The 23251-nt window shown below is 41.2% G+C and overlaps 1 long non-coding RNA gene across 1 annotated transcript in view; it reads right to left on the bottom strand.

Moving 5' to 3' along the window:
- The window catches only part of LOC145353245 (uncharacterized), a 71939-nt gene extending 49656 nt beyond the window's left edge, over window positions 1–22283 (bottom strand). Inside the window, exon 1 of the long non-coding RNA XR_013888673.1 lies at window positions 22016–22283. This is a non-coding gene — a long non-coding RNA (uncharacterized LOC145353245). The remainder of the gene's footprint in view (window positions 1–22015) is intronic.
- Between the last annotated feature and the right edge of the window lie 968 nt (window positions 22284–23251).

Genomic DNA, 23251 nt, shown 5'->3' with positions numbered 1-23251 from the left:
GGTGATAATGCCCAGGGATCACTCCCTGGCACCCGACCCTCTAGGGGGCCTTGATTGCTTCCACCACTTCACCCCAGCGGGCTTAGGCTGCCAGCTCCTCACACATGGGGAGCTATAGTAAACTCCCGGCTGGAGAGAACCACTCCTGGTGGGGGTGGGATGGGGGGGTGGAAGAGGCTAGCAGGCCCAGAAATTTTAGTCCCGGCCCTGTTAGTATTAAAATTACCTGTTGCATACTAAGGCAACCCCATGCTGGAGCTTATAGCACTGTAAATCTGGCATTGGGAAATGCGCAGAACCCTGGACACCCAACATGAATTGCACAAATAGGCCGCTACTAGAATCTTCCAGGCCACTTCACTAAAAAAGCAACTCAGCGGGATGGGAGAATCACTCCCTATGAGTTCTGCACTTTGAAGTTTGGCATGGATAAGCATAAGATGTTTCATTCCAGGTATGATTCAAATGATGCACTAGGGAGCTTTTATCAAATAAAGTTTAATTAAGAATACTGTTAACATAAAATAAGACAATTAGCAATAATGTTTACCAATTACAAACAAGAAAAAAAAACATGATATTGTATAAATCTGAACAGCTACAAATACTGTTTCAACACAAGCACCCCCACAAACATACACCCCCATTCCAGGCTTGACACAGAAAGTAAGTATGCTCATGTGATTCTGGAACTTGCAATACTTGCTGTGACTTAGGATAGAGAATTGAAACTCTGACTTCCCTGTCCAGAAGCTCTCAGTACACCTCAAGGTAGAGATAGAACTATTGCTGGCCTCTACTTTTAGCTAGCAAAGCAGTTCAACAGGCAGAGGTACTTTTTGCCTCTAGATACTAGCTAGTCAACCACCAAGAGCTAAATTTCCAATACTGCTTGCAGTCTGCAATCCTAACAGCTTCTAACTAAAATTGAAAATGAATGCTTGAATTCCTCTGTGAAGGAGAAACCTGACCATGACCTGTCAATCAATCTTTCCCCAATAATTCAAAAGAGTCATAAAACTCATAAAACTTCAAGGCATTGCATTCAGCCCAAATTAAAAATAAGCAAAAAGGCCTATTATATGCCTTCAATGGACATCACGGCAACAGTACAAAAAAAAAGGTCTGCTTAAAAAAAACTACAGAGAAGCATGATTAAGATACATTTCTGAAAAAAACAGTAGCAACACAACTGGAATCCAGAGTGGCTGATTAGGCTAGGATGCTGCCCTCTTAGATTCAAAATTTTGTACCCGCCCCCCCCCCAATCCCCCAGAACCAGCATGTGGTTCCCACATCCCCACAGCTACCCCCTTGGTTGGCCAATAAGCTTGGTTCTACATTTCCCATTCATATATTGGATCCCATTGAAGTTCCAGGACTATCTGATGTAGATAGTGATAGCTGCTAATTCTGAGCCTCTTTTAATGAAAGAAAGCAGTTCAGAAAACAACATAATTTTGTACACTAGTCCTGGATGATGACAAACCCAGAACTCCCAAATGAAGGTATATGTTTTTCAACAGTTGAACTGTTATTGTTTTTTAAGACTGTTTTCAAATTATCATGTGTCCAGTGTAAGCGTGCAGCTGGTTGAGGTGAATGTATGAGCTCCTTGATCAGGAAGTGGATATCATGCTTTATTGGATTGTGTCCTTAATTGATTTCATGGACCGCTGGATAGCATTCAAAACTAGGAATATTTGCTGAATTTTTCTAGACATCAGTGTTGAGACCTGTTATGTCCCCACTGCTGCACTGACTGAGATCAGCTAACTCATCATAGAGACCAATGATCAAAGCTGAGATCTAACAGTTTCTCAGGTGAAGTATTTATTTTATGAATCATCAGGACAACCAAATGCTTGAGGCCAAAACATTCCAGTGGTCTTCTGTTATAACTCTGGATACCATACAGGAACCTTTTTTTATTCATTCGTGGGACATGGGCATCACTGGCTGGCCAGCATTTATGCCCATCCCTAGTTGCTTGAGGGCAGCTGATAGTCATCCACATTGTTGTGATCATCACCTTCTGCAGGGTAACAGTCTCACTCTTCAACCAGGATTATGACAAGAGATTGGTACAATCCCTGTGGAATACTAAAACCTTGGCCAGAATTTTCTGGGTCAATGATGAGGGGTTAGGAGGCAGGAGGGCTGGCTGTGTAAGATATTGGGGAGAGTGGTAAAATCCTTCCGCCTCCATGCCATTTTACCAATGGTGGGAAAAGTGGTAGATTAGCCACTCTCCAGGAGCACATTTGAGCTGGTTGATTAGTTAATTATGGGTCAATTCTTTCCTCCATGAGAATTTTGCCCACTCAGAGATGGCCCACTGCTGTGAGAGCAGACCAGCAGGCAGACTTCCAGTAAGCTGCAGGATGAAAGGCCCTCATTATTGGACACTTATTTGCCCACAAAAGGGCCTTGCCGGTGGCAAAGGCAGCCCCAGCTCAACAGGGGCGCTTACCCTCAGCAACCTCTGACATTTCACCATGACCAACTTGGCTGTCTTTGATGTACTCTCATGAATTCACATGGAGCCCCAGCAATGGAACTGTTAGTGCTAACACTGCTGAGGCTGTTGAACTGCCACACCCTGTGATGGGATCAACAGGTCCTGAAGGCAGGCTGTCCTAAATAGAATGGCAGCCTCGGTATTGGCTACTTAATTGGTGGCCACTAGCAAAATGCACCCTGAGTCCTGCCACCTGACTAAGCATGTTCACTTTCCACTTTTGCCCCTGGCAGTGGAAAGTCCACAGTCTTTGTAAAATTTCAGACCTTGGTTTTTAAATGATTCTAAACTGAAAGTGTGACTTGAATGCCATTTTTAGAGTGATTTCACCTCATAAATTTATGTAAATTAATTATTGTTGAGAAAATGAGTGGCATTGCGCACGAAAATTCACCAGAACTTTATCGCATCAGACTTATGCTAAGGAAAATCCACTATGTTCATATTAAAAGACAGGGGATTGTAGCAAAACATAATGAAACATAAACATGGAAACTAACTGTAATGTACCTGTGCTAAAATGTAATCAATGTGCAAGAAATATTTTGGACTGTAAAGGGTTTTACACAGAGAATCATAGTTCAAAGATGGCAGAACTGAAGAAACAGCAGTGTAAACTATCCGCAGAATTACTTTCAAATCAATCTTACATACCCAAAAATGATTTGATTGTTTTTAGAAAATATAATACCTACCTTAAATTGATACAAGCAAGGAATTATATTTGATAAGCAAATTCTGAGAATTAATGTGATTTTTGAAATTCATACAGATCTTTAACTCTTGAAGCAAAATTGCATCACTATAGGCTCTTTCTAGTTATGATAAATTACGTAGTCTACAATTAGCAACACTCCCTCACCCACGCATCATACTGCAGAGAGATGGCGATCTTGTTCTCATTGACTTCCCCAGAAGGACTTGCTGTCTTTGAGATTCAGTCAGCTGCAGATGCAGGGTAATAGAACACAGCTTATGCAACAACTGACACATTGATGAGCCACAGAAAAACGTGACACCAGAAAGTGATGCATTAGGAAAAACCTAAAGAATCAGAGTTTCACCAATGAAGAACTTTTCATGGATTATTAGCTTCTTACCTTGAATATCTAATCACATGCCACCACTGCACTGATACCTGTCTAGAATAAGAAATTAATGCAGGATTTCTAACAGCCATTGCTGCTGTATAAGAGACTTTTAAAACTGAATGCAAGATAGCGGCCTCAAAAGCCAGATACACAGGTGACACTTTGCCTTCAAAAAGGTGTCCACGCCATGTACTTCTACTGAGGGTATTGGCTTGTATATAGGGTGTGTCCAAAATAAGCAGAATAGGCAGATTGTGACATCAATCAGCAATGCTGTAATTTTGGAACTCAATGTTCCAGCCTGCACAGCCTTAACACATGTTCAGTTGCTGGAAGAGCCCCATAAATGCTATTTAAAGGGACCATCAACTACTTTCAGGTTATTTGCTAATTATGTTCTATTGGCTTTTGTTGCAGATATAGAAACATTTAGTGGTTTACAGTGTCATTGAAGTTTACAGGGAGTGGTATGGCACATTCTGAATGATTTTGTCATGATTCCAAGAATTCTGCATACGTCACTTGCTCCCAGACATGGGTGACATAGTTTATATTACCCTCTTGGCCTTCAGCACGACAGGGACAATAAGCAGGGGCAGTAGAGTGCAGGATAGGTGCTAGAAGAGAGAGGAGGAGGAGGGGGAGAAGGGCTCTCATCAAGGTGTTGAGCAGCAATTATCCAACCTGAGCCTCAGTGAGGAACAGTTGTCAGAAGAAGTCTATGCTTCACGAAGGAAATCTTCATGAGAATCTGCCACCTGCTAGAGCCATAAGCTCGAGCAGGGCAAGTACCATATTGCCAATGACTGTAACCATAAACCTTTATGCATCATGTTTTTGCACAGGGTATTTGCAGCATCTCACAATTTGCCATCCAGCGTTGCATAAGGAAGGTTACTGATTCTCCGTATTCCAATAAAGTTAAATACAGTTCATTTTCTAAAATAAAATCAAAATCTTGTGGATGCTGGAAATCTGAAATAAAAACAGAAAATGCTGGAAAAAGTCAGCCGAGCTGGCAGCATTTTTGAAGAGCCACAGATGCTGCCAAACCTGCTGTGTTTGTCCCACATTTTCTGTTTTTATTTATATGTCATTACCTCTTGTCAGGGGCAAGCAAGTAGAGTGAGAATGTGATTTTATGAGGATAGTACTGATTCTAACTGCATTGTTGTGCAAATGCTGCTTATTAATTCTGTGATGTATCCCAACCAGAAGGGATTCCACTTTCTTAATGTCTAATTGGTGCATGACCATACATAGCAAATCATGCCAGTAAGTGCCCAACACCTTTTCAGCAGTTATGATGCCATTATTCTGTGGCTGTTTGCTCTGCTATCTGCAGTTGAACTACAGTGGCATGGTGGTGCATTAGCTCAGCAGTTATTACATACAAACATGGTCTGGCTCATGCATTCTAACCACATCATGGCAGGTGGGGAATTTAAACATTCAATGAATTAAATTAAATAAAGGGTGAATAAGAAGCAAGTGTCAGTAATGATGATCCTGCAACTATTGGATGATTCTAAAGCTCTATATGGTAACTAATGTCTTTTAGGGGAGACAGTCTGCTATCACTACCTGTTCTAGCCTACATGTGACTGCAGACCATAGCAATAAGTTGACTTTTATTTGCTCTCTGAAACAACCTAGAAAGCCACTCATATGTCCCAAATCACTACAAAAAGGCTTTGTGAGAGAAACTTCATCATAAGGACAGTAATGGTTTAAGAAGGTAGTTCACCACCGCTCACTGCCTAACAAGCAATGTCCACACCCCATGAATGAGTTAAAAAACAAATTCATTAACCACATGGTTCATAATGATGGCGTGCAATCTCAGTACACTTGGGCAGCATACGTATAATGAAAACCATGTTGTTACAAAAATGTGTTAGAATAGGTCATTGATGTTGCTTGCGCCTTAAACAATATTTCCACTGCTTGTATTGCTCTGAAGCAGTCCTGAACCACGTGGCAGAAAACTTGCCAAGATTTATTGTCGTCTGCTGCACCTTTCAAATCTCACCATCATGAAGGAACAGCTATTGCCACCAGCTGTATGGTGGGGAACAAGAAGAGGCAACATACACAAGCCCTTTTCTGGTCTGATTGGTTTGTTCCTAACTGACTCAACCAAATGCGGTACCAGTAAACCCAAAGTCCCTTGGTCTGAAGGACGAATGATCTGAAATGTTTCTCTCTCCACAGTAGCTGCCAGACCTGCTGTATAGCTCCAGCATTTTCTGTTGTTCTTCCAAAGTCCACAAATAGCTTACCTTCCCTCTGTTACTAATCGTAACAGCTTCCTAATCAGTATCGTGTCAAAACTATAACCTACATAAAATAAACATTCCAAACCAAATGTAAAAACCAAAGCATGCCATATTGCACATAAATGCAAATTAACCACTATTATGCATTCCCTTAGTACCTGTCTTGGCACTCCAATGTGTTGCTCCCTAGTGTTTATAGGATGGCTTGAAAGCAGCTGAATTTCAGTGGCAAAAGCTGCAGGATGACCTGGGCAACTCTAGCCCCAAAAAGCCCAATTTTAAACTTCATCATCTCAGCATAGGAAGTGGCAATATGGATTTCCAGGATGACAGACAACAGTAAGGCCACTAGCTGAGTTGCAGGATGGGAGGTTGAATGCTGTCAACCTGAGAGAAGGCACCAGGTTCATATTCAATGGTGCCACCACACACTTCTTGGCACCTTACCAATCCTAGCAATCTGTGGGAGGACAGATTGCTGCACTGTTGAGATACTGTGCAAGACCCTTTGAAGACTTAGAGCTATAATAGCAGCAGTCTGAGTCTTCATGGCAGCAAGCTGAAGTGTGCAAGTTGTGAGATGTGGGTAAGAAGCTTGAAACTGTGTTAAGTGTGTGAGGGTGAGATTAGTGGTTCTGTGGTGGGATGTGGCATTTTAAGATATATTTGCTGACCTTGACCATTTGTGTGGGATCATTCAGCTATTTATGCCATCGCATCTAAGTCTTTGAATCTTGCCTGCTAACATTGATTGCCACAGCTATCTGCCCCCACCATCTCTGCAATGTTAGTCTAGAGGACTTCCTACAGATATATTGCATTTCTTCTCCACTGCAGCTGCATGACCTAGGCTTGAGGATTGGAAAATCTCAGAACCCCTCTCTGTCATGTTTTGCTATAATGCAGTTCCCTTCTTACTAACACACTCTTCTGCAATCAGTTTCAGCACCTGCTGCCACCAGAATGCAGCACCCCCTCAAGAGTTGTAGGCTGAAGAACGCAGGATAGCTTTAAGTGATGTTGACCTCTCACAATTTTGTACCCATTTCTCCGATGTGCAATCGCTCAATAGTAATCTGAGTATGCTGGCTGCATATTATAATCAGTTAACTGAACAGGCAACAGAGTTAGCTTTCTGTGAAGCATGCTCTTCATAATAATCAGGCATAGAGTGAATAACCCCACTCCCCCACCTCCAACGACCCCCAACTTCTCCAAAAGGCCATCAGGTTTTCTGAGCAGCATCGCAGACAGTCAGTTCCCCCACCTACTGCTGACTTCTTAAGGGCCTCAATTGGCCTCTGGGCTAGAGGCTGCTTACAAGCCTACTCAGCCAAGATTTAATTGGATTAAAGTGAAAATATGCTGGAATCGCACCCTCCTGCCCAACCATGTGGCAACTCCACTTCTGGGGACAGATATTAAATTATGTCCAATTTTGATTAAGTTTTGTATATGTATAAACAAATTAAAGTGATGACCTCGTCTTTGGCTTTACAATTTGAGTGTGCAAAATTCAACATACAATGCAAATCACAGAGGTGATTTTCCACTTCTCAGTTTCTAAAGTGGACCAAATTTTAGGGAAAGATGTTGACTTGTGCTTCAAGGTTTTGCCTGGATTCTGCTGCCTTCAGATATCTAGTAACAATGAACTTGGGTTGCAATTAACAGCATTTGTGTTAGCATGCAGTGCACATTATAATAGGGTGTCAATTGCTAACAGCTCTTCTCTACTTTTGCTCACCACATGATAAATGAAGATTCCCATTAAAAAGTAGGCACAAAGGTTTATAATGTAGCATTTCACTTTTAGATATTTTGAAAGGAGAGGCTACAAGTTGTACACTTCCATCGCTATTTCTCTGAAAATTAACAAATTGATTAAAGATTTCAGGACTGTTTTAAAACCCCCAATCAGTAAAATTAGGATTCAGTTCGGAATATCACTGCACCTGGCTTACTTGGTGCAAGAGGAGAAGGGTGAGCATTAATGTGCTACTGGGGTGAGAGGAGAAGGACACTTGCTCTCTTAAAGAATATATTTGCTCACTGGATGTTCTTAAACCTGCAGTGCCTTTGAAGGTTTTATCTTCTCAATGAGACAGCATAATAGCTATGTGATCTGCTTCATTGCAGCCACACAGCAATGCAGGCGTTGCACTCCCAATGTCAGTCAAGGTTATCACCCTCTTTGACTGGGTATGCACAAAGTATAAGGGTGTTCAGGTTTGAAAGCATTAATGTGGAACTGGGGAAACAGTTCAGGCTATAGTTTGCTGTAGAGAGTCACATGATAGTAGACTGATGACTGTAATAGTCCATCAGAAGCCAGCATGGAGACAACACCTATTCAGGCTGTACTTTGGAGATGTATACAATCATGATCTGTTAATAAATGTTCAACTATACAAGCCTCCAGATCTCTGAGTGAGAAACCAAACAACCTTACAATAATACCTACCTGGCCTATTGGATGTTTCTAAATCTCCTCTCTAGAGAAACAGAATCATCACTGAATACTAGCACTCTGCCTCCTTCTCCTAGGCTTCCACTATATTGTACTTGCTAACCTCTTATTGGGCAGACACCATTATGTCAATGATATTGCTGAAGCTGGCTAATCTTTTTGGTCATTTGGATGCCTCATCCCACTCAATTAAAGGCAAAATATGCATCCCAGATCTATATGGTAGCCACTCATGTCAGTTTGGTTTTGGAGCTGCCATTCCTTCCAATGCTGACTGAATGGGCTGAATTTTCCAAATGGGTTTGCAATAGGCTGGGAGATGAGAGGGCTGATAATATGACAGGGAATATGTCAAAAGAGGAGCTTGATGTCTACCTGTCACCATGGCATATTGTCAGTGGTGGAGGCCACCAAGTGGTATCCAATTAAGTCATGTGAGAGCATAATTAAAGGCCACTTTTCTCCCCTGTAGGCAGTTTGCCTGTCGGGAGGGCCCACTGTTGCATTCTTGGTGGGCTCGGGAACTGTGTGATCATCCTACTATTGACCGGGGAAATGTTGCCCCAATGCTTGTGGAGTAGAGTTGACTCCTGATTTTAGCCCCAACAGTGGGACTTCCATCCTTCACCAAAATATTCAGTCCCATGTTTTCCTTGTTGTGCCTAAGTACCCATATAGCTCCTAGACATATGCCTCAATGAATCCAACAACCTCTGATGATTTCAAATAATCTTCTTTTATAAGTTTTGGAAATTAGGATGTCTGGCCTCTGTAAACACAGGTGATTTCACACTCTGTCTTGATGCAACCTATTCTTCCTCCACTGCCTCAATTTTGTTCCTGCTTACAGGAACAAAATTTGGTGTATTGCCCAGTGCACTACCCTCAGTCTCAGATCTACATTCTGCTAAATGGATGTTTCTATAACAGTGTTTGCCTGACTATGAGGTTAAGTGAACTTACTGGTGTTTTCTCCAGGGAGAGCACTGCAGCAGGATTCTTCCCACATCTGACGAGGCACAAACATTAGAAGAACAGTTAGCTTCAGCAAAGAGTTGGTTTGTTGAAAATTTTGTTGGTTAGTTGGTCAGTGTCAGAGTTTATGTATGTATGTAGGATAGAATATGAGGGAAGAATTAATTTGGACAGTTACTGAAATGGTGTCATGTTTTGTGTATCATTGATACCTGTTTCACCCACATTATGCCTTGGATCTTCAAGGTTAAGAGTGGTTTGATCCTTAAATTGGTAATACTCAACTCCTGCTAGAAAGGAACTATGATAAAGACAATTTTAAACCCAAATCAACCTGAAGTTCCCCTTTTTAGTGAGCATGCAACTAAGGGAAAGTCGCTTGGCACCTTTGGCACATGCCTATTCTATGCCAATGAGCTCAATATGGAAGACCAGGTGAGCACACCCACTTCCAGATACAGTAGTGACCTTTGCACTAAGCCCATACTTAGTTCAACAAACTTGCACAAAGCTTGGCTCCTTTGACACACGCCTATTCTATGCCAATGAGCTCAATATGGAAGAGCAGGTGGGCACACCCACTTCCAGATACAGTACAGCGACCTTTGCACTAAGCCCGTACTTAGTTCAACAAATTTGCACAATGTTCAACACCATTCATGATTCCTCAGATACTGAAGCAGTCCATGCTCAAATACAGTAATATCCAGACTTGGGCTGACAAATGGCAAATAACATTTGTACTACATAAGTACCATGTATGAGTGAGAATCTAACCATTGCCTCATGACATTCAATGACATTACCATCACTGAATCCCCCCATTATCAACATTCTGGGGGCTACCATTGACCAGAAACTGAACTATACCAGCATTATAAATACTGTGGCTATATGAGCAGGTCAGAGGTTGGGAATTCTGCAGGGAATAACTAAATTCCACTCCCCGAAGCCTGTTCATCATCTACAAGGCACCAGTCACAAGTGTGATAGAATACAGATCACTAGCCTAGATGAGTGCAGCCCCACCACTTCTCAAGAAGCTTGACACCATCCAGGACAAAGTAACCCACATGATTGACATCCCAACTACAACCACCTTCAAAATTCACTCCCTCCACCATCGATGCACAATGGCAGCAGAGTATACCATCTACAGGATGCACTGCAGCAACTCACCTAAGCTGCTTTGACAGCTTCCAAACCACAACCTCCACCACCTAGAAGGACAAGAGAAGGTGCATGGGAACATCACTACTGTAGATTTTTCTCCAAGCCATATCCCATCCTGACTTGGAACTATATTGCCATTCCTTCACCATTGTGGGTCAATATCCTGGAATACCCTTCCTAATAGTTCTGTGATTGTATCTAGACTACAGAGGTTGCAATGGTTCAAGAAGCCAGCTCATCACACCTTCTCAAGGATAATTAGCCTTGGACAATAAATGCTGGTATAGCCAATAATGCCTACATGCCATAAACCAATTTTTAAAAACTAATTACAAAGAATAATCCTACATTACAAGGAAACATACAGGTATTTTGATTCACTAGGATATATGGATGCTATTGACATATCTTTCAAACTATGACAATTAGATATCTGCTTCTGTCTTCTTCAATGCACAGATGCAATCAAAGAACAAAGAACAGTACAGCACAGGAACAGATCCTTCAGTCCTCCAAGTCTGTGCCAATCATGATGCCTGCCTAAACTAATATGTGTGCACTTACAGAGTCTGTAGCCTTCCATTCCCAACTTATTCATCTATTCGCCTAGATGCCCCTTAAACGCTGCTATCGGGGAGTAGGCAGTGCAATATAGGCATTCCTTTGCAGTCATTGGGTCAAAATCCTGGAATTCTCTCCTTAATGGCATTGTGGGTAAACCCACAGAACATGGACTGCAGCGGTTCAAGAAGACAGCTTACCAGCACCTTCTCAAAGGCAACTAGTGATAGACAAAAAATCCAGCCAGTGACGCCCTTGTCTGACAAATGAATTAAAAAAAAGTACTCCAGTGATGGTCCTTACTTAAAAGTTTAATAAGATAAATGTGCACAGTACCGAAAACCTTTTCCGTTTTAAGTGTCATCTAGAAAGACAGACATCTCAAAATGGCAGTAAAACTATTTTTTTAAGTTATTAATATTTGCAGAGTTGAACACTGAATATAAATGATGAGAGAAGATTAGGATCTATAAACAATTGGCTCCTTCACAATTGCTGGACAGCTGAATACACCTATGAAATGATTCTTCAAGGACTGGGTGTGAAGATTGAGCTCATAGTGACAATTATCAAGGATGTCAGTTCAGATTTTGCTGGTGTCAGGTCTAGGCAATTGTAGCTCCATTTTTCCTTTCGATTTTACTGTTGAGCTGTCCTCTTTACTGCATTGAGAATTGGGAAGCCTTTTCAGAGAATATACACAAATTTTGAAGCATCCTCTGAGGACTCTTAAAGTGTGTTTGCAAGTCCTTGCTTTGATTTTTGCTTACAGAAAGACGAAAAGGATTGTGGCAGCGTAAGTGAATGAAAGACTGTCCTGTTCTCCACTTTCAGAGTCTATAGATCTTTGAGGAAGAAATGAAGATAAGTCAAAAACAACTATTTCCATGAAGCCGCAGAAGTGTTCCAAGGCCATCACAAAGTAGGTCTGGCTATGGTGGTTCAAAACAGCTGTGCTAGTAGCATCACTTCCATAGCCTGAGTTCCACAGCAGAAAGAGATTAATAACTCACAAAAAGTTAAAGTTAAAGTATATTTATTAGTCATAAGCAAGGCTTACATTAACACTGCAATGAAGTTACTATGAAATTCCCCTAGGGCAGCAAGATTAAACAAACTCTTCATTTCTCCATCTAATAACACCTCACAATACTCCTGTCACCCCCACTTACACCACTCTCAACAATCTTGTTCTCCCCATCACCATCAAGGGACAATGAACCTTTTCCTTTTTCATTCCAAATACACTCACCTCTTAATTTCCTTTAATCATACCACCCCAACAGCATTCTCTATTACACCATACCAGTTGCACCCCCCGCCAACTCACCTAAGCATTCTCTGCCCGTTGAAGTGGTGGAGGCTGCCTCGCTAAATATTTTTAAGACGCGGGTTGATGGGTTTTTGATGAGAGAGGGGATTAAGGGTTATGGGGAGAGGGCGGGAATGTGGAACTGAGCCACGACAGATCAGCCATGATCTTATTGAATGGCGGGGCAGGCTCGAAGGGCTAGTTGGCCTACTCCTGCTCCTATTTCTTATGTTCTTATGTTCTTCCCTTTACATTCATCACCTTCACATTCTTATTTCACCATGCTTCTTCTCCACCTTCCAACACACGAGGACGATTCTCCAACTCCATTAATCCCATGCTCAACTCTTGCTGGGCCGGTGTATTTGATGAGAGACGCGAAACACGATTTGCACTGGATGCTAAACAATTTCCAATGCTCCTGGCTCATTCCACCTGGCATGATCCCGATTCAGACACATTTGCATTCATTTTAATCTTATTAGGAAGATTAAAGTCGAATGCAGTGGTATGGACTCTGAGGGGCAGCAAGGAGGTGAGTACAGCTCAGCACTCACCTCCATGTTGCCCATGAGCAAAGCATTTGTGCCCAGGGCGCACTGGGGCAATTCTTCAAGGGAGCTGGGGGTTGTGGGGTCTCAAGCCAAGGGTCTCCCCTGGAATGTGATCATGTGGCTAGTCTTTTCTGTTGCTTTTAAAAGCTTTGAATTATCTCTCAGTATGTCAATTTCAAAGAGCTGTCAGGTTGCAGGGGCTAATCTCTCTGTTGTTTTTAAAAGTCTTGATGTGCCTTTTGTCCCATTAACTTTTACAACCCTTTGAGTGGCAGCTGCTGGCTCCTTCAAAGAATGGATTATTATTGTTTATTTACACTGCACATCACCATCCATTAACTCTGTGTTGCCTCCTCAAAAGCGCAACTGTTCAGTCTGAGCTCATTTTAATAAGGATTTTTTTTCTACTCTGAAGTGCTTCCTAGAAAGTACAGGTGTACAGTCTGTATTTATTTTTTAAAGGGGATTTTGTTTCACATCTTATGCTTGAACGGTATGCCTTTACTGGAAGTTTTAACCAATACAAGGAACTGATAACAAGCAAGGGTTTTTCTTTGAGGACCTGCTCACAGACATTGCTGAACTATCTGGATTGATGTGATGACCACAGCTTAGCCCTCGGGTGGTCAGAGACATAGCTGGACAGTGCCACAGCACATCCCCCTGTCATCCTGGCAGTGTTATAAAGGGCGCCCTGATCTTTGAGGAGCTATCCTTGCCAGCATCTTTAGGTCCTGCACATCACATTCACAGGGTGAATCATTCCAAACTCCAAAATAAAGTCTAAGTGTGGGGGGATTGCAATCGGGATCCCACTGACCCATGCGACAGGAATTGCAATGTATTTCCCACTTGAGATCATACTTAGAAACTTTTTGGGAGAAATGTGCCCATTGACAATGTGCAGTAACTCCTCACATTTCCATTTACTTTTTCAATAGCTACACACTAATTTATTTCTCTTTCTGAAGATCAAAATTAAATATAGAGGAACAAGAAGGGAGGAATAGTCACGAGCACTTATCCAAGCAGAGTAAAATGCCCAGTGATCCAAGTCATCCATATTGGGAAGATGAAAGTATGGGTTTGCTTCAGGAAAATGTCTGCATATTACTTGTAAACTTAATTCAGCTCAGAAAATTTGTAGCAAGCTTCACAATTTCAAGTTGTATTTTTAAGTCAATCACCTGCAAATGTCTAGCTTCTATCTGCCATCTGAACTGTTGGCCCTTTCTCTTTACTCTACGCCCTTTTTAACAATAAGAGATTTTTCTCACTGTGGAGGATGACAATCTTCCTGTGAAAACACCATCAAATGCTATAGGCACCAGCTTGGATATTGGGTTAGATAGTCGAAGCAAAATAGTCTGCACAAATGAAAAGCATGTACTCATAACAGGGAGAGCACAGAAAATAGTTTGCAGGATGGGAAATCCTTTATCAGTTCAGTTGAGGATGCCAAAAACAAGACTTCAGCTACTAAAACCTCTGGCATCAAACAAATACCTTTGTCAAACACTGGAAGACCTGCCAAAGACTTTAGTACTATGACCAAAAATATGAAACTGATTGCTCTCAGCCTGTGCAATGTTATCTCATGACATCAGCACTTGTTTACTTTGGTGAGTATAATGTAGCCTTCAGAAAGCAAATCAGTGTCAACAATCTTTATAATATTGATGGAAGCTCAACCGACTGCCTTTCAACGTTTAGGTTTCACCTTGAAGAAGCCTGTCGTGAATAGACTGGTGGGCTGAATAAATAGGAACTTCCAAGGAGTCATTCATCTCTTGCAGTCTACTTTTCTACAGATCAGTTGAAGTGATGAGCCCCAGTCCCACAGATTTAGAAGTGGGGTAATGGGAGCAGTCTCTTAAGGTATCGACTCGCCCACTCCTTAGGTACCCCCTCAATCAATACCCACCAGCTGATGCCAAGGATTCAACTGGGCCAGGCTGACCTAGTAGAATCTGAAATGCAACATTCTGCAGCAAGGCCCTAACAAGCTTGGGCACCTTAGAGTCACTAGCCACAAACATATCAAAGATACTAATAGGAACCTTCTACCTTGTTGAGGCTACAAGAGGAGACCTTCACCTAGAGAGTGGTGAGGATGTGGAACTCGCTTTGTGAGTGGTTTAGACAAATAGTGTATACACATTTAAGGAAAGGCCAGATAAGCATATCACAGATTTTGGAATAATGAATTATACTGATTGAATTAAATGAGGAAGATTGGGAGGAAGTTACAGTTCAACATGAACTTTGGAATAGACCAATTGAGCCAAATGGCAGTTTCTGTGCAGTAGAAATATTCTATGTAAATGGAAAGGTAGAAGGGAAATGGAGCACATAAACACCAGGATTGTTTTTGTGCTATATATATTTTCTAAGTAACTGGAAAAGTGGAGGAGGAAATGGAGGTTATGAATTCTCAAATTTGAATAAAAAATTAAGCACTGTTAGAGTGCTGCACTGCTGGAGGTGTTGTCTTTTGCATGATACATTAAACTGAGATGCCATGTATCCCTGCAGGTAGACATAAAAGATCCTGCGGCATTATTTCCAATAACAGGAGATTTTTTTATCCTGGCCAATATGCATTCCTTCATCAACATTGCAAAAATATCTGATCATTATCATATTGCTGTTTGTGCAAACTTGCTGTGCACTAACTGGCTGCCATACTTCCGACTTTACAACAGTGATTACATTTCAAAAGTACTTCATTGGCTGTGAAGGGTTTGAAATGTCCAGTCCTCCTGAAAGGCACTAGACTTGGAAATATATTGCTGTTTCTTAACTTTTGCTGGGTCAAAGTCCTGAAGCTCCTTCCCTAACAGTAGTGCCATGGGTGTACCTACATCACATGGACAGCAACAGTTCAAGAAGGCAGCTTGCTATCACCTTCTCTAGGGCAGTTAGGGACGGGCAATAAATACTGGCCTAGCCAGTGCTGCCTATATCCTATTCATGTTTTCTTTAAAATGCAAGACTTTCTTTTCATGGTACCGTTTGATGGATAGATCCAGAAATATGGCCTAGTGACAGTGAAGGAACAGGATAGTGTGTGACTTAGAGGTAATGGTGCTCCCATGCATTTGTTGGCCTTGCCCTTCCAAGTGGAGATTGTGCATTTGGAGGGTGTTGCCAAAGGAGCCTTTGCCCGTTGCTGCAGTGTATCCTGTAAATAGTGCAGAGTTGGTATTCTGATGGTGGAGGGAGTGGATAATTAAACCAGTGGATGGCGTGGTGAACAAACGGACTGCTTTACTGTGGATAGTATTGTGCTTCTTCAATATTGTTGGAGCTGCCCCATACACATGCATCTGGGGTGATTTTCTTTTTGGGTCCCGTGCACCCATGGTCAGGTCTACCAATGTCAGGCTGCTGTTCTTCTCTGACCACTGCCTCTTATTTGGCAACTGTCACCTGGAGGAAAACCAGAAAGTGGGCAGCATCTGTGGTGACTGTCTCTTTAAAGATCCTTCTGCAGTGTAAGGGGTCACCTGACCTGAGGAACCAATCAGGGTGCAGGGTTGGGGATCATCCTATTGAATTGTTCCAGAACCTTCTCAGGAGTTAACTAGCAACCATGAGGATGCCAGCCTCTGTATTTCAGTTTTTTTCTAAATAAATTTTGCAATTGTTATTTGCCTAATTAGTAAATCAGAATTATGACATGGTGATGAGAATAAAAGAAAAATGGTTGTAAAATCATGAGTGTAAAGTCCCATTGAAGTTCAGTTTAAGGTGAGAAACAGAAGATTATTTGCAGATATGCCTCAATTTGAATGGATAGATCTTTTTGATGTCTCTGTGGTGGATTGGACACAATGTGCTGAATGTTTGGATTACTATTTTCAGGCCAATGGAGTAGAGGAGGAGGGGAAGAGAAAGGCAATTTTCCAAGCCTACAATTTAATAAGCAGCCTTAGATCCCCAAGTACTAGTTCTTATGTTCTCCTGACTCCAAGTCATTAGTTGAGACAGCTGAATTAGTGAAAATGTACTACCACCCAAAGCCATTAGTAATACTGCAGTGATTTAAGTTTAACTCAACCAGGAGAGCTCCTAGTGAAACTATTGCAACTTATATCATCAAGTTAAAACAGGTCTGAGAACGTTGTGACTTCAGAGTCACTTTCAATGAATAACCCTAAACCATTTAGCGTTATTGAGACCATCCAAAGGAAACTATTAACAGAAACAGACATAAATTTTAAGATGCTAGAGATGGCACTGGTGATGGAGAGTGCAGAGCAGGGTGCATGGGAGGTTCAGAGGATGCAAAATGGCACAGTTCAACAGGTAGAGAAGGAAACTGCACTCAATAGTGCCAGAAAAGATGTAGTTTTAAAATGGAAAGCAAATGCAGCTCCAAATAGTGCAAGCAGAATTGAAAGAACCAATCAATTCCCAAGATTGAAGTAGTGTTACTGGTGCAAGGGTAATCACTTCCCTGAAGCTTGCAAATACAAATAAGCTGAATGTTTTTTCTGCCATAGGAAAGGTCATTTAAGGCACCGATGTAAAAATAAGTTAGTAATATATCAAAAGTGCATAGTATGGAAGAGTCCTGTACTAAGGATTTAAATATTCACTCATTGTTCAATGTGAAAGCAGGCAAAGTAGCTCCCATCACTAATGCTTTTGGTAAATCCTTAAAGATGAACATTGATATGAGAGTCTCTGCCACAGTGACAGGAGACACATTTTGATATTTACAAGGAGTCCAGCCATTGAATTTGAGGGGTTCCACAGCAAAACTAACCTTTTACATAGGAAAAGCCATCAAAATATGGGGGACTACCACAGCACAGTGTGCTCTGCCCCCAGTATTAGCCAAAAGAGAAAACGCTGGAAAATCTCAGCAGGTCTGGCAGCATCTGTAAGGAGAGAAAAGAATCAATGTTTCGAGTCCTGATGACCCTTTGTCAAAGCTTTGACAAAGGATCATCAGGACTCAACATCAGCTCTTTTCTCTCCTTACAAATGTTGCCAGACCTGCTGAGATTTTCCAGTATTTTCTGTTTTGGTTTTAGATTTCAGCATCTACAGTAATTTGCTTTTATCAGTAATAAGTGGTAGGCCAAGTCTTTTGGACTGTGGTTGGCTCAAGATAATCAAGTTAAACTGGATAGACATCTTCCAAATACGATGGGAAGAGTGACTACTGAGTTAATGAAGTCAATAGTTGTGCCCCAGGAGGATGTTGATAGAGAAAACAGTGATAATAATGCCACTGAGAAGATGGTAGTCTCTTTGAAGATGGTCATTGCTTGGTCATAATATGATGTGAATATTACTTTTCATTAATCAGCCCATGCTGGGATCTTGTACAGAGTCTTGTTGCATGCAGTCATGGACTGCTTCATTATCTGAAAAATGTGAATGGATCAAAACATTGCCTAACTATTAGCAAACAGCCTCACTTCTGATCTTATGATGGAGGGAAAGTCATTGAAGAAGCCATTGAAGGCATTTGTGCACAGAACCAGAGATTTGTTTGTTACTGGACTAATGATCTGGAGACGAGCTCAATTCCTAATTTCAAGTGAACTAAAAGTTAAAGTTTTAAAAGTTTATTTATTGGTGTTACAAGTAGGCTTACATTAACATTGCAGTAAAGTTACTATGAAAACCCCTAGTTGCCATACTGTGGCGCCTGAAGGTGTGCTGAAGGAGAATTTGCCAATAGCCAGTGCACCTAACTAGCACGTCTTTTGGACTGTGGGAAGAAACTGGAGCACCTGGAGGAAACCCATGCAGACACAGGGAGAACATGCAGACTCAGTACAGACAATGACCCAAGGCAAAAATTGAACCAGGGTCCCTGGTGCTGTGATGTAATAGTACTAATAAAAAGCTAAAATTACGAGTTGCGCCCACGTAAATACTGGATTGTTGATAAAAACACTGGGTTTATTCGTCTTTTAATTAAATCTTCTATTCTTAGTTGGATTGGCTTATGTGACTCCAGACCCTCGCACATATGGGTGAGTAGTATAGACCTCTAAAATGGCATAATAAGCCACTCTTGCCAATAACATGGCTCACCATTACTTTTTATATAGGGCAACTGGGATTGGGCAATAAAAGGCTATTTTGACAATGACATCCACATCCTGTGAATGAACAAAAAACCTGCATTCTCAATTTCTTGCCTTTTTTTATTAGCATACTTCCTTTGAATAGAGTGAAGCAGTGAGACTACCTGGATTGTAGACAATTCTACACTCATTAATTGCATTTAAAAACTGCTGCATGATCAGCTGAAGACATTTGTGGGACATAATAGTAGCTGTGCCTGGCGCCCCTCCCCCCCCCCAACAACTTCCCCAAGCCCAACCAAGTGAAACATCCCAATGCAGCAAGGCACCCCATCTAGTGGCTGCATTCAAAACTTTTCTGGCATTAAGTTCATGATGTGGAGATGCCGGTGTTGGACTGGGGTAAACACAGTAAGAAGTCTCACAATACCAAGTTAAAGTCCAACAGGTTTATTTGGTAGCAAATGCCAGTAGCTTTTGGGGCTTTGCCTTCCTCACCTGTCAAAGGAGCAAAGCCCCGAAAGCTAGTGGCATTTGCTACCAAATAAACCTGGTGGACTTTAACCTGGTGTTGTGAGACTTCTTATTAAGTTGATGGCCATGTTAATTGAACTTGCAATTGTAAATGTTGGGTCACGTACTCCACGAAAAATGTATAGATTATTGGGAACTATTATTTTTGTGTAATTGGTATAACATGGTAAAGTTAATTGGGAAACCCACAAATTATCTGACGGAAAAATAAAAAACAGGGAAATTGTTTAAAAAGAATTTTCTGGAAATATCAAGCTGATATAAAATATTAACAATAGTACGTTTGTTCACAATGTTATACTCTTGGCCTGTTTCCATATCATGGTTTCCCATTCACTGACTCCATCTCTCTCGAGGGCACCTGTCTGAGGCTGCACTAAACTGTTCTTGACCTTCTGATTACGTAGCTACATCAGGACTAAAACAGCCAATTTCCACTTCTGTAACTTTGCTTGGCTCTGCCCTACCTCAGTTTACTTCAGTTTATCTGCTACTGAAATCCTTACCCATGTCTTTGTTACCTTTTAGGGTTATTCTAATGCACATCTAGCTGAATTCTCATCTTCCAAATTTGAGGGCACCCAAAACTCTGATGCTCAAGTCCTAACTCGCACCAAATCCCATTCAACCAACTCAATAACAGGCATTGGCAATTAGTTAAGAAATGTCATTATCTTAAAATTCTTATCCTTATTTTCAAATACCTCCATGATCTCAGCTGTTTCTATTTCTGTAACCTCCTTCAAACTGACCCTCATATTTTTGCTCTTCCAATTCTAGCCTGTCTTACTTCGGTTATCTCTCCTAAATTTTCTATGTAGCTGACTTGGTGTCAAATTTCGACAGCAGCTCCTGTGGATACTTTGGAATAGTTTGCCATATTAAAGATACCATATCAATACAAGTTATTGTCATTTTCCTTAAATTTATAAAATTTTCTGTTGAGTCTTGTAAATGATCTAAAAGCAAATTAGATGCTGTTTAACAATGGTGGATTCCTGGGGCAATCACCTTTTAAAGAGCAAAACAAATGCAATGCATAATGCACACAGGGTTTATTTTATTAGATAACTAAGCACAGACTCTCTTAGTGCTTTTGAGCAATCCTATTCAAAGCAGGTTATACGGTGTTTATAGAGAGGTTGGCTTTACAATTTAGTGTTCTTGGCACAAAGCTTCACTGGAACATGTATCAGGAATCAGATGCAGCAGCCAATGTGCCTGATTGATACTCCTTACTTTTGCCCATTAAAATTAAGGAAGTGTTAAGTTGATTTCTTCCTCATCCACAATTTAGAAATAATATAGCAATCCTGTAGTATTTTAGGAAGACTCATCAGATGACGTATTGCAAATACCATAAACTAGTTGCAAAATATTGAGCAAGACCAGAGTATTTACATAGGTTTTACACACAAAATTCACCTAGTGTCCTTGTAGTTACGGATACACAAGATGTATATGACAGATTAAATGCATTATTTTTCCAATTGCATTGCATCTGACACACCAAGATTATGTGGGAAATTATGCATATAAATCATATACTTTGACATGTTTAAGGATAACACTAATTAGTGTCACCCATTTGAATATGGAATATTCAAGGCAAGTCTGGGAGTTCTAACCAAATTATGTAGATAAGCTTAATTTGTGGAAACATACTTGTTCTCACACCCAGATTCATATATTTTGCTCTTTTAAAACTATCAGGATCAACAATCTATTGAGCTTCATTCTGACATGTAACTGCAAGAATTGGACTAGCTGAACAGACATGGAGCAAACATGCAATGTGACATCAAACACTGGCATCCCCTATTATCTGGAAATGCACAAATCATCTCCCCCCTGCCCCTCCTCCAGCCGTGCCAACATTGGGCTAATAATATTAGTCATGAAATGGGTTGATGGAGGAATTAGCTTTTGTGTTGGCCATGAAAATGGTATATTAACGGGAGTTCATCCTGGAATCTTCATGCCACACTAGGGTCCATAAAAAGTTGATATTTATCATGAACTTCGTCATGGAATTAAAATTACGCTTTAATCTTTATTGTAATTTAATGTTTTATCTCTATTTTCAGTATTGATTTTTGTATAGAAACTCACAGTGCGGAAAGAGGCCATTTAGCCCATCAAGTCTGTACCAACCACAATCCCACCCAGACCTTATCCCTATAACTTCATGTATTTACCCTAGCTAGTCCCCCCCCCCCCCCCCCCCGACACCAAGGGTCAATTTAGCATGACCAATCAACCTAATTCCCACAAATCTGTATGTTAAAATTGTTCCACTATAAATGTGCCATCTGAGATGTGTGTCCTTATGTTGTTAGTTGTAGGTTCTTGGTATTACATGTTTACATAATCCTAGTATCTAAACTTAGAGGGATGCATTCAGTTTTTTTATTATAAGGACCATCTTGTAATTAATTTCGTCTCAAGCCAAATAGATCCGAAGTTTGCGAGAAAAAACACATATGTACGACCTTGAGTTTAGTTTTTTCCATTAAGAACTGTGCGGTCTCTTCCGCAGCAGCCTCAAATTTCAACTCTTTTTTTGGATATGCGTAACTTTAGGTGTTTCTCTCTCCTAAGACACAGCTTACGGTGGCCCCACTTTGAAGGGCAAATCAGCAAGGGAGATCTGCTGGTGCTTCTAGTGTTGTTCCTTTATGGGTGAACTGTGGGACCTTCGAGAAAGTGTCGATCGGCTAAAGGTTGGTTCATATAAACCGTTCGAAGGGAACCTGGGTGTTGAAGGTGAATATGAAACCAGTGCGCTAGGAGTGGAATTTTTTTCCCGTTCCCGGAAGCGGCGCCAATCACGTGATTCGGTCTGTAAGTTCTTGAAGGGCAAACACGAAAGGGCAGCGGATCCGCAATAAAATTGTTTAGCAAACGTGAAATAAACACTGCTTTCTTATACTAGAGTTTAGAGCATATTCCTCCTTATAAAAACAGAACTGAGCTTTGCAAGAGTACTCTTGATGGTCTACATTCCCCCCCATCCGCCCACCACCCAAATCTAGTAGATTTGGATGTCTTAACTGAAGATCTATATTTTCCCATTTTTGTTTTTTGTTGAGAGCGTTCATCCTATTTTTCCTCATCCAATAAATTAGGTTGAAATCTTTCACTGGCGATTGGATACAAAAGTCAGCATCTGAGTGCAGTTTACCGTGGCACAGACATCTCTAGGAGCTGTTATACAGTTTATTAATTCCCCCATCATGAGTGAACCAAGCGGAGGAGGTTGTGAACTAATAAAAAATGATCCTTTATGAAGGATGTCCTTTAAAAAAAGGAATTGGGGGAGAGGGGGGGACAGCGGAATAGTGGGACTCGGGAGCTAAATTTCAAACCTTTGGGAGGCTCACTGTCGTTCAAACAGCTGCCAATTATTGCTAAGTCCGTCAGACTATTCTGAGCGATGTTGTTGTGGAGCGGTATGAATCAGGCCTTTCTGGTTTTTTATATTGTTCATTCAAGTACGGCCGCATGGAATTAATTGCATCGACAGGAGTCACTGATTTACGGCCTTTCCCCTCATAAAAGAGACTGGCAGCCATGGTAAAGTGATGCTATGTTGCTGTCAGCAGCGCCACAGGTTAAGATGCTGAACATGTCCCCCTCCCACTATTGCCCACAACTCTGGGTGTGTGAAGAATGCAGTAAATCAGCATTTTGCTCCACGGTGTCACATTCAGCCGGGGCCGCTCAAC

This window comes from Carcharhinus amblyrhynchos, chromosome 15 (assembly GCF_965287045.1).
Source record: "Carcharhinus amblyrhynchos chromosome 15, sCarAmb.v2.hapA, whole genome shotgun sequence".
Taxonomy (NCBI): domain Eukaryota; kingdom Metazoa; phylum Chordata; class Chondrichthyes; order Carcharhiniformes; family Carcharhinidae; genus Carcharhinus; species Carcharhinus amblyrhynchos.
This window is presented reverse-complemented; position numbering and strand designations above follow the sequence as displayed.